Source organism: Aegilops tauschii, chromosome 4 (assembly GCF_002575655.3).
Source record: "Aegilops tauschii subsp. strangulata cultivar AL8/78 chromosome 4, Aet v6.0, whole genome shotgun sequence".
Classification (NCBI taxonomy): Eukaryota; Viridiplantae; Streptophyta; class Magnoliopsida; order Poales; family Poaceae; genus Aegilops; species Aegilops tauschii.
The window spans coordinates 348,246,434-348,257,579 of record NC_053038.3 but is presented as its reverse complement, the minus strand read 5'-3'; positions in this window follow the sequence as shown (position 1 = coordinate 348,257,579).

Genomic DNA, 11,146 nt, shown 5'->3' with positions numbered 1-11,146 from the left:
CCGGCGGCGGGTTAACTCAAGAAACAACAGATTGAGAGCTAGGTCAAGCGTATTTGCTCCCTGGTAATCGAAACCCAAGCAATACAACCCCAAACTGGAGTAGGCCTTTACCTCGACCACGAGGGGCCGAACCAGTATAAACTCACCGTGTCCTTTGTCCCGATTAATCCCTTTAAGCTAACCTAGTTGTGATGGCTCCACGACGAAGACCTTCCGCTAGGACATCTGCCGTGTTAAGTCCACGACAGTTGGCGCCCACCGTGGGGCCAGCGCACGGTGGTTTCGAGTTCTTGAAGGGCAGCTTTGCAGGGATCAAGGGATATGTTGTGGGCCGGATGACCAAGAGTCGTCGCGGCAAGCTCTACATCGACGACGCTGGCTGGGGCCCCGAGGCCGGCTCAATTGAGTACGGGTACCGGGTCCCCTTCGGCGGAATCCAAGTCTTCATCGGCAAGATTGACGAACCGGGCCCTAAGCCGGACACCTGCACCGACATCATCGAGACGACTCAGCGTGCACGACCCGCCCAGGTTCGACCCATCGTGAAGCATGCCTTTGTTGGTTTCATCCATGGGGCGGAATTTGAGGAAGAAGTTGTGTCTGGTGGTGAGACGACCATCTACTCTGATGGTGAGTCGTCCACAGGTGAGACTAATTAAATGTATCAGGTCCAAGACGACCGGCTTGGGGGCTGTTCTGATGGCGACAGTATTTCGGACCCCTATGAGCCGCCGAATAGGGTTGCGATCTTCATGGCCGGTACATAGCCGGCGCTCGGTTCAACAACCGCCGCGGCTATGACCTCTAGCTCAAATGCTACGGCGGCGACTGGTGCTAGCGGCACTGCACGCCCGCCCACTGAAGTTCTGACAGAGTTATTGGAGGCTTTGGCGACTTTATGGGGGTGGAGGTGACCCCGGACAACCAGGAGCAGCACAAGGTGGATGTGGCGAAGCTACGAGATGAGATAGCTCAAGCCAAGGAAGAGCTGGCGGCTGAGAAAGCTAGGATGGCTACAGAGCGAGCTGCTTTGGACGCACAGGCACAACAGATTCATGCAGACTCTTTCCGGCTCACCTTGGATCAAAAAGCTTCAAACGAAATCTTGAGAAGGAGGCACCAGAGTCGTTTACCCCCGGTTTATGATGCGAGGAACCTCTTCAACACGCATGGAGCAGGGACCAGTGACCCGCCGGTGGTGAACCGGGCGGTTGAGGCGCCCGTGACTGGAGCGCCGGTTCAGCCGCATGCGATGGATCCGCCTCGTTTGAATAATACTCCGCCTCAGCACGTTCCGACACCGACGGGTCATTATTTGAACCCTTTGGATAATATGATTGCTGCAGCAACGCGATTGGCGGCTCTACCAGTTGAAGGCGAGTCTCCGGCTGCGATAGAGACACGGTGGGCCAGAGAACTTCTTCAGACGACGCTGGATCAGCAAGCGGCTTATTCGTACAGTCGTGAAAGGATTCACTCAACCCCTCGACCAATCCGGAGTTATAGCCGGTACATTGACTCGCCAGCAATTTCGAGCAGTGAACAGCGCCGTAACCAGCCTTGTGGGCATGACCCAGCGCGCGGTGGTGTTGATGCTCAGACCTTGGTGGATCAGGGGAGAGCGCGTCGGGAGGCTGAGCTGGCGGCTCAACAACAATCGCCGGTTTATCCATCACCATCAGTGGAAGCAGGGGTGACCTCCAGAACATTGGGTGTGCCATGTTTAGTGTCGGCTTGCCTAATGAGCATTTGCCTAAGGATTTCAAGGGTCCTCGTAAGGTGCCTAATTACACGGCAGATCAGCCCCCTGAGGTTTGGATCGAGAGTTATGAGTGTTGGGGAACGTAGTATTTCAAAAATTTCCTACGATCACGCAAGATCTATCTAGGAGAAGCATAGCAACGAGCGGGGAGAGTGTGTCCACGTACCCTCGTAGACCGAAAGCGGAAGCGTTTAGTAACGCGGTTGATGTAGTCGAACGTCTTCGCGATCCAACCGATCCAAGCACCGAACGTACGGCACCTCCGCGTTCAGCACACGTTCAGCTCGATGACGTCCCTCGAGCTCTTGATCTAGTTGAGGCCGAGGGAGAGTTCCGTCAGCACGACGGCGTGACGACGGTGATGATGAAGTTACCGGCGCAGGGCTTCGCCTAAGCACTACGACGAAATGACCGAGGTGTGTAACTATGGAGGGGGCACCGCACATGGCTAAGAGATTGTCTGTTGTGCCTTTGGGGTGCCCCCTGCCCCGTATATAAAGGAGGGGAGGAGGAGGCCGGCCAACAAGGGGCGTGCCAGGGAGAGGGGAGTCCTACTAGGACTCCAGTCCTAGTAGGATTTGGCCCACCCTTTTTTCCTTCTACCGGAGGGGAAAAGGGGAAGGAGAGGGAGTAGGAGAAGGAAAGGGGGGTGGCGCCCCCTTCCCAAGTCCAATTCGGCCTACTCCCTTGTGGGGGGCCCACCAGCCCCTTGTGCGCTGGTTAGCCTCCCTCCTATGGCCCATAAGGCCCATATCTTTCCCCGGGGGGTTCCGGTAACCCTTCCGGTACTCTGGTATGTACCCGATACACTCCAGAACCCTTCCGGTGTCCGAATACTACCTTCCAATAAATCAATCTTTACCTCTCGACCATTTCGAGACTCCTCGTCATGTCTGTGATATCATCCGGGACTCCAAACAAACTTTGGTCATCAAATCACATAACTCATAATACAAATCGTCATCGAACCTTAAGCGTGCGGACCCTACGGGTTCGAGAACTATGTAGACATGACCAAGACACATCTCCGGTCAATAACCAATAGCGGAACCTGGATGCTCATATTGGTTCCTACATATTCTACGAAGATCTTTATCGGTCAAACCGCATAACAACATACGTTATTCCCTTTGTCATCGGTATGTTACTTGCTCGAGATTCGATCGTCGGTATCCTCATACCTAGTTCAATCTCGTTACCGGCAAGTCTCTTTACTCGTTCTGTAATGCATCATCCCGCAACTAACTCATTAGTCACATTGCTTGCAAGGCTTATAGTGATGTGCATTACCGAGAGGGCCCAGAGATACCTCTCCGATACACGGAGTGAAAAATCCTAATCTCGATCTATGCCAACTCAACAAACACCATCGGAGACACCTGTAGAGCATCTTTACAATCACCCAGTTACATTGTGACGTTTGATAGCACAGAAGGAGTTCCTCCAGTATTCGGGAGTTGCATAATCTCATAGTCAAAGGAACATGTATAAGTCATGAAGAAAGCAATAGCAATAAAACTGAACGATCAACATGCTAAGCTAACGGATGGGTCTTGTCCATCACATCATTCTCCCAATGATGTGATCCTGTTCATCAAATGACAACACATGTCTATGGTTAGGAAACTTAACCATCTTTGATTAACGAGCTAGTCAAGTAGAGGCATACTAGGGACATTCTATTTTGTCTATGTATTCACACATGTACTAAGTTTCTGGTTAATACAATTCTAGCATGAATAATAAACATTTATCATGATATAAGGAAATATAAATAACAACTTTATTATTGCCTCTCGGGCATATTTCCTTCAGTCTCCCACTTGCACTAGAGTCCATAATCTAGTTCACATCGCCATGAGATTTAACACCAATAGTTCACATCTTTATGTGATTAGTTCACATCTCCATGTGACTAACACCCAAAGGGTTTACTAGAGTCAATAATCTAGTTCACATCGCTATGTGATTAACACCCAAAGAGTGATCATGTTTTGCTTGTGAGAGAAGTTTAGTCAACGGGTCTGCCACATTCAGAGCCGTATGTATTTTGCAAATTTTCTATGTCTACAATGATCTGCATGGAGCTACTCTAGCTAATCGCTCCCACTTTCAATATGTATCCAGATTGAGACTCAGAGTCATCCGGATGAGTGTCAAAGCTTGCATCGACGTAACTCTTCACGCCGAACTCTTAATCACCTCCATAATCGAGAAATATTTCCTTATTTCACTAAGGATAATTTTGACCGTTGTCCAGTGATCGATTCCTGGATCACTATTGTACCCTCTTTCCAAACTCATGGTGAGGTACACAATAGGTCTGGTACACAGCATAGCATACTTTATAGGACCTATGACTGAAGCATAGGGAATGACTTTCATTCTCTTTCTATTTTCTGCCGTGGTCGAGTTTTGAGTCTTACTCAACTTCACACCTTGCAACACAGGCAAGAACTCCTTCTTTGACTGTTCCATTTTGAACTACTTCAAAATCTTGTCAAGGTATGTACTTATTGAAAAAATCATATCAAGTGTCTGGATCTATCTCTATAGATCTTGATGCTCAATATGTAAGCAGCTTCACCAAGGTATTTCTTTCAAAAACTCCTTTCAAACATTCCTTTGTGCTTTCCAGAAAATTCTACATCATTTCTGATCAACAATATGTCATTCACATATACTTATCAGAAAGCCTGTAGTGCTCCCACTCACTTTCTTGTAAATACAGGCTTCACCGCAAGTCTGTATAAAACTATATGCTTTGATCAACTTATCAAAGCGTATATTCCAACTCTGAGATGCTTGCACCAGTCCATTGATGGATCGCTGGAGCTTGCACATTTTGTTAGCACCTTTAGGATTGACAAAACCTTCTGGTTGTATCATATACAACTATTCTTTAATAAATCCATTAAGGAATGCAGTTTTTATATCCATTTGTCAGATTTCATAAAATGTGGCAATTGCTAACATGATTCGGATAGACTTTAAGCATCGATACGAGTGAGAAAATCTCATCGTAGTCAACACCTTGAATTTGTCAAAATACCTTTTTGACAAGTCGAGCTTTGTAGATAGTAACACTACTATCAGCGTCCGTCTTCCTCTTGAAGATCCATCTATTCTCAATGGCTTGCTGATCATCGGGCAAGTCCACCAAAGTCCATACTTTGTTCTCATACATGGATTCTATCTCAGATTTCATGGCCTCAAGCCATCTGTCGGAATCTGGGCTCATCATCACTTCGTCATAGTTCGTAGGTTCATCATGGTCTAGCAACATGACTTCCAGAACAAGATTACCATACCACTCTGGTGCGGATCGTATCTGGTTGACCTACAAGTTTCGGTAGTAACTTGATCTGAAGTTTCATGATCATCATCATTAACTTCCTCACTAATTGGTGTAGGCATCACCGGATCTAATTTCAGTGATGAGCTACTTTCCAATTCGAGAGAAGGTACAATTACCTCATCAAGTTCTACTTTCGTCCCACTCACTTCTTTTGAGAGAAATCCTTCTCTAGAAAGGATGCACTCTTAGCAACAAAGATCTTGCCTTCGGATCTGTGATAGAAGGTGTACCCAACAGTTTATTTTGGGTATCCTATGAAGACGCACTTCTCCGATTTGGGTTTGAGCTTATCAGGCTGAAACTTTTTCACATAAACATCGCAACCCCAAACTTTAAGAAACGACAGCTTAGGTTTCTTGCCAAACCATAGTTCATACGGTGTCGTCTCAACGGATTTAGACAGTGCCCTATTTAACGTGAATGTAGCTGTCTCTAATGCATAACCCCAAAACGATAGTGGTAAATCGGTAAGATACATTATAGATTTCACTATATCCAATAAAGTACGATTATGACGTTCGGACACACCATTATGCTGTGGTGTTCCATTTGGCATGAGTTTGTGAAACTATTCCACATTGTTTTAATTGAAGGCCAAACTCGTAACTCAAATATTCGCTTCTGCGATCAGATCGTAGAAACTTTATTTTCTTGTTACGATGATTCTCTACTTCACTCTGAAATTCTTTGAACTATTCAAATGTTTCAGACTTGTGTTTCATCAAGTAGATATACCCATATCTGCTCAAATCATCTGTGAAGGTCAGAAAATAACGATACCCGCCGCGAGCCTCAACACTCATCGGACTGCATACATCGGTATGATTATTTCCAATAAGTCAGTGGCTTGCTCCATTGTTCCGGAGAACGGAGTCTTAGTCACCTTGCCCATGAGGCACGGTTCTCAAGCATCAAATGATTCATAAACAAATGATTCCAAAAGCCCACCTGAAGGAAATATGCCCTAGAGGCAATAATAAAGTTGTTATTTATATTTCCTTATATCATGATAAATGCTTATTATTCATGCTAGAATTTTATTAACCGGAAACTTAGTACATGTGTGAATACATAGACAAACAGAGTGTCACTAGTATGCCTCTACTTGACTAGCTCGTTAATCAAAGATGGTTAAGTTTCCTAGCCATGGACAAGAGTTGTCATTTGATGAACGGGATCACATCATTGGAGAATGATGTGATTGACTTGACCCATCCATTAGCTTGGCACTATGATCGTTTAGTTTATTGCTATTGCTTTCTTCATAACTTATACATGTTCCTATGACTATGAGATTATGCAACTCCCGAATACCGGAGGAACACCTTGTGTGCTATCAAACGTCACAACGTAACTGGGTGACTATAAAGATGCTCTACAGGTGTCTCCGATGGTGTTTGTTGAGTTGTCATAGATCGAGATTAGGATTTGTCACTCCGATTGTCGGAGAGGTATCTTTGGGCCCTCTCGGTAATGCACATCACTATAAGCCTTGCAAGCAATGTGACTAATGAGTTAGCCACGGGATGATGCATTACGGATCGAGTAAAGAGACTTGCCGGTAAGGAGATTGAACTAGGTATTGAGATATCGACGATCAAATCTCGGGCAAGTAACATACCGATGACAAAGGGAACAACGTATGTTGTTATGCAGTTTGACAGATAAAGATCTTCGTAGAATATGTAGGAACCAATATGAGCATCCAGGTTCTACTATTGGTTATTGACCGGAAGTGAGTCTTGGTCATGTCTACGTAGTTCTCGAACCCATAGGGTCCGCACGCTTAACGTTCGATGACGATCGGTATTATGAGTTTATGTGTTTTGATGTACCGAAGGTAGTTCGGAGTCCTGGATGTGATCATGGACATGACGAGGAGTCTCGAAATGGTCGAGACATAAAGATCGATATATGGGAAGGCTATGTTTGGACACCGAAAGGATTCCGGATGAGTTCGAGCATTTACCGGAGTACTGGGGGGTTACCGGAACCCCCCGGTGAGTCAATGGGCCTTATTGAACCTTAGTGGGAGAGAGGAGGAGGCGGCCAGGTGGAGGGCGCCCCCCCAAGCCCAATCCGAATTGGGTGGGGGGCCTCCCCCCTTTCATTCCCTCTCTCTTCCTCTTCCTTCTTCTCCTACTCCAACAAGGAAAGGGGGGGAAACCTACTCCTACTGGGAGTAGGACTCCCCCCTTGGGTGCGCCCTATGAGGGCCGGCCCTCCCCTCCTCCACTCCTTTATATACGGGGGTGGGGGCACCCCATAGACACACAAGTTGACAGTTGTCTTAGCCGTGTGCGGTGCCCCCCTCCACAGATTTCCACCTCGGTCATATCGTTGTAGTGCTTAGGCGAAGCCCTGCGTCGGTAACTTCATCAACACCGTCACCACTCCGTCGTGCTGATGGAACTCTCCCTCGGCCTCAACTGTATCAAGAGTATGAGGGACGCCATCGAGCTGAACATGTGCAGATCGCGGAGGTGCCGTGCGTTCGGTACTTGGATCAGTTGGATCGCGAAGACGTTCGACTACATCAACCACGTTACTAAATGCTTCCGCTTTCGGTCTACGAGGGTACGTGGAAACACTCTCCCCGCTCGTTGCTATGTATCGCCTAGATGGATCTTGCGTGTGCGTAGGTAAAACTGTTGAAATACTACATTCCCCAATAGTGGAATCCGAGCCAGGTCTATGCGTAGATGTTATATGCACGAGTAGAACACAAAGAGTTGTGGGCGATAATAGTCATACTGCTTACCAGCATGTCATACTTTTATTCGGCGGTATTGTTGGATGAAGTGTCTGTTTCTCCAACTTTAGTTGAATTGAGTGTGACTACGCCCGGTCCTTGTTGAAGGTTAAAACAGCAAACTTGACGAAAAATCATTGTGGTTTTGATGCGTAGGTAAGAACTATTCTTGCTAAGCCCGTAGCGGCCACGTAAAACTTGCAACAACAAAGTAGAGGACGTCTAACTTATTTTTGCAGGGCATGTTGTGATGTGATATGGTCAAGACGTGATTATATAAATTGTTGTATGAGATGATCATGTTTTGTAACACAATTATCGGCAACTAGCAGGAGCCATATGGTTGTCGCTTTATTGTATGAAATGTAATCACCATGTAATTGCTTTACTTTATCACTAAGCGGTAGCGATAGTCGTAGAAGCAATAGTTGGCGAGACGACAATGATGCTTCGATGGAGATCAAGGTGTCAGGCCGGTGAAGATGGTGATCATGACGGTGCTTTGGAGATGGAGATCAAAGGCACAAGATGATGATGGCCATATCATATCACTTATATTGATTTCATGTGATGTTTATCCTTTATGCATCTTATTTTGTTTAGTACGGCAGTAGCATTATAAGATGATCTCTCACTAAATTTCAAGGTATAAGTGTTCTCCCTGAGTATGCACCATTGCTACAGTTCGTCGTGCCGAGACACCACGTGATGATCGGGTGTGATAAGCTCTACGTTCACATACAACGGGTGCAAGCCAGTTTTGCACACGCAGAATACTCGGGTTAAACTTGACGAGCCTAGCATATGCAGATATGGCCTAGGAACACTGAGACCGAAAGGTCGAGCGTGAATCATATAGTAGATATGATCAACATAGTGATGTTCACCATTGAAAACTACTCCGTCTCACGTGATGATCGGACATGGTTTAGTTGATATGGATCACGTGATCACTTAGATGATTAGAGGGATGTCTGTCTAAGTGGGAGTTCTTAAGTAATATGATTAATTGAACTTTAATTTATCATGAACTTAGTACCTGATAGTATTTTGCATGTCTATGTTGTTGTAGATAAATGGCCCGTGCTGTTGTTCTGTTGAATTTTAATGTGTTCCTAGAGAAAGCTAAGTTGAAAGATGATGGTAGCAATTACACGCATTGGGTCCGTAACTTGAGGATTATCCTCATTGCTGCACAGAAGAATTACGTACTAGAAGCACCGCTAGGTGCCAAACCCGCTGCAGGAGCAACGCCAGATGTTATGAACGTCTGGCAGAGCAAAGTTGATGACTACTCGATAGTTCAGTGTGCCATGCTTTACGGCTTAGAACCGGGACTTCAACGACGTTTTGAACGTCATGGAGCATATGAGATGTTCCAGGAGTTGAATTTAATATTTCAAGCAAATGCCCGGATTGAGAGATATGAAGTCTCCAATAAGTTCTACAGCTACAAAATGGAGGAGAATAGTTCTGTCAGTGAGCATATACTCAGAATGTCTGGGTACCACAATCACTTGACTCAGCTGGGAGTTAATCTTCCAGTTGATAGTGTCATTGACAGAGTTCTTCAATCACTGCCACCAAGCTACAAAAGCTTCGTGGTGAACTATAATATGCAAGGGATGGATAAGACAATTCCCGAGCTCTTCGCGATGCTAAAGGCTGCGGAGGTAGAAATCAAGAAGGAGCATCAAGTGTTGATGGTCAAAAAGACCACTAGTTTCAAGAAAAAGGGTAAAGGGAAGAAGGGAAACTTCAAGAAGAACGGCAAGCAAGTTGCTGCTCAAGTGAAGAAGCCCAAGTCTGGACCTAAGCCTGAGACTGAGTGCTTCTACTGCAAAGGGACTGGTCACTTGAAGCGGAACTGCCCCAAGTATTTGGCGGAGAAGAAGGATGGCAAAGTGAAAGGTATATTTGATATACATGTTATTGATGTGTACCTTACTAATGCTCGAAGTAGCGCGTGGGTATTTGATACTGGTTCTGTTGCTAATATTTGCGACTTGAAACAGGGGCTACGGATTAAGCGAAGATTGGCTAAGGACGAGGTGATGATGCGCGTGGGAAATGGTTCCAAAGTCGATGTGATCGCCGTCGGCACGCTACCTCTACATCTACCTTTGGGATTAGTTTTAGACCTGAATAATTGTTATTTGGTGCCAGCGTTAAGCATGAACATTATATCTGGATCTTGTTTGATGCGAGATGGTTATTCATTTAAATCTGAGAATAATGGTTGTTCTATTTATATGAGTAATATCTTTTATGGTCATGCACCCTTGATGAGTGGTCTATTTTTACTAAATCTCGATAGTAGTGATACACATATTCATAGTATTGAAGCCAAAAGATATAAGTTTAATAATGATGGTGCAACTTATTTGTGGCATTACCTTTTGGGTCATATTGGTGTAAAGCGCATGAAGAAACTCCATTCTGATGGGCTTTTGGAATTACTTGATGCTTGCGAACCATGCCTCATGGGCAAGATGACTAAAACTCCGCTCTCTGGAACAATGGAGCGAGCAACAGACTTATTGGAAATAATATATACTGATGTATGCGGTCCGATAAGTGTTGAGGCTCACGGCGGGTATCGTTATTTTCTGACCTTCACAGATGATTTGAGTAGATATGGGTATATCTACTTGATGAAACATAAGTCTGAAACATTTGAAAAGTTCAAAGAATTTCAGAGTGAAGTGGAAAATCATCGTAACAAGAAATAAAGTTTCTACGATCTGATCGTGGAGGAGAATATTTTAGTTATGAGTTTGGTCTTCATTTGAAACAATGTGGAATAGTTTCGCAACTCACGCCACCCGGAACACCACAGCGTAATGGTGTGTCCGAACGTCGAAATCGTACTTTATTAGATATGGTGCGATCTATGATGTCTCTTACTGATTTACCGCTATCGTTTTGGGGTTATGCTTTAGAGACGGCTGCATTCACGTTAAATAGGGCACCATCTAAATCCGTTGAGACGACACCATATGAACTGTGGTTTGGCAAGAAACCCAAGTTGTCGTTTCTTAAAGTTTGGGGTTGTGATGCTTATGTGAAAAAGCTTCAACCTGATAAGCTCGAACCCAAATCGGAGTAATGTGTCTTCATGGGATACCCAAAGGAGACTGTTGGGTACACCTTCTATCACAGATCCGAAGGCAAGATATTAGTTGCTAAGAATGGATCCTTTCTAGAAAAGGAGTATCTCTCGAAAGAAGTGAGTGGGAGGAAAGTAGAACTTGATGAGGTAATTGTACTTGCT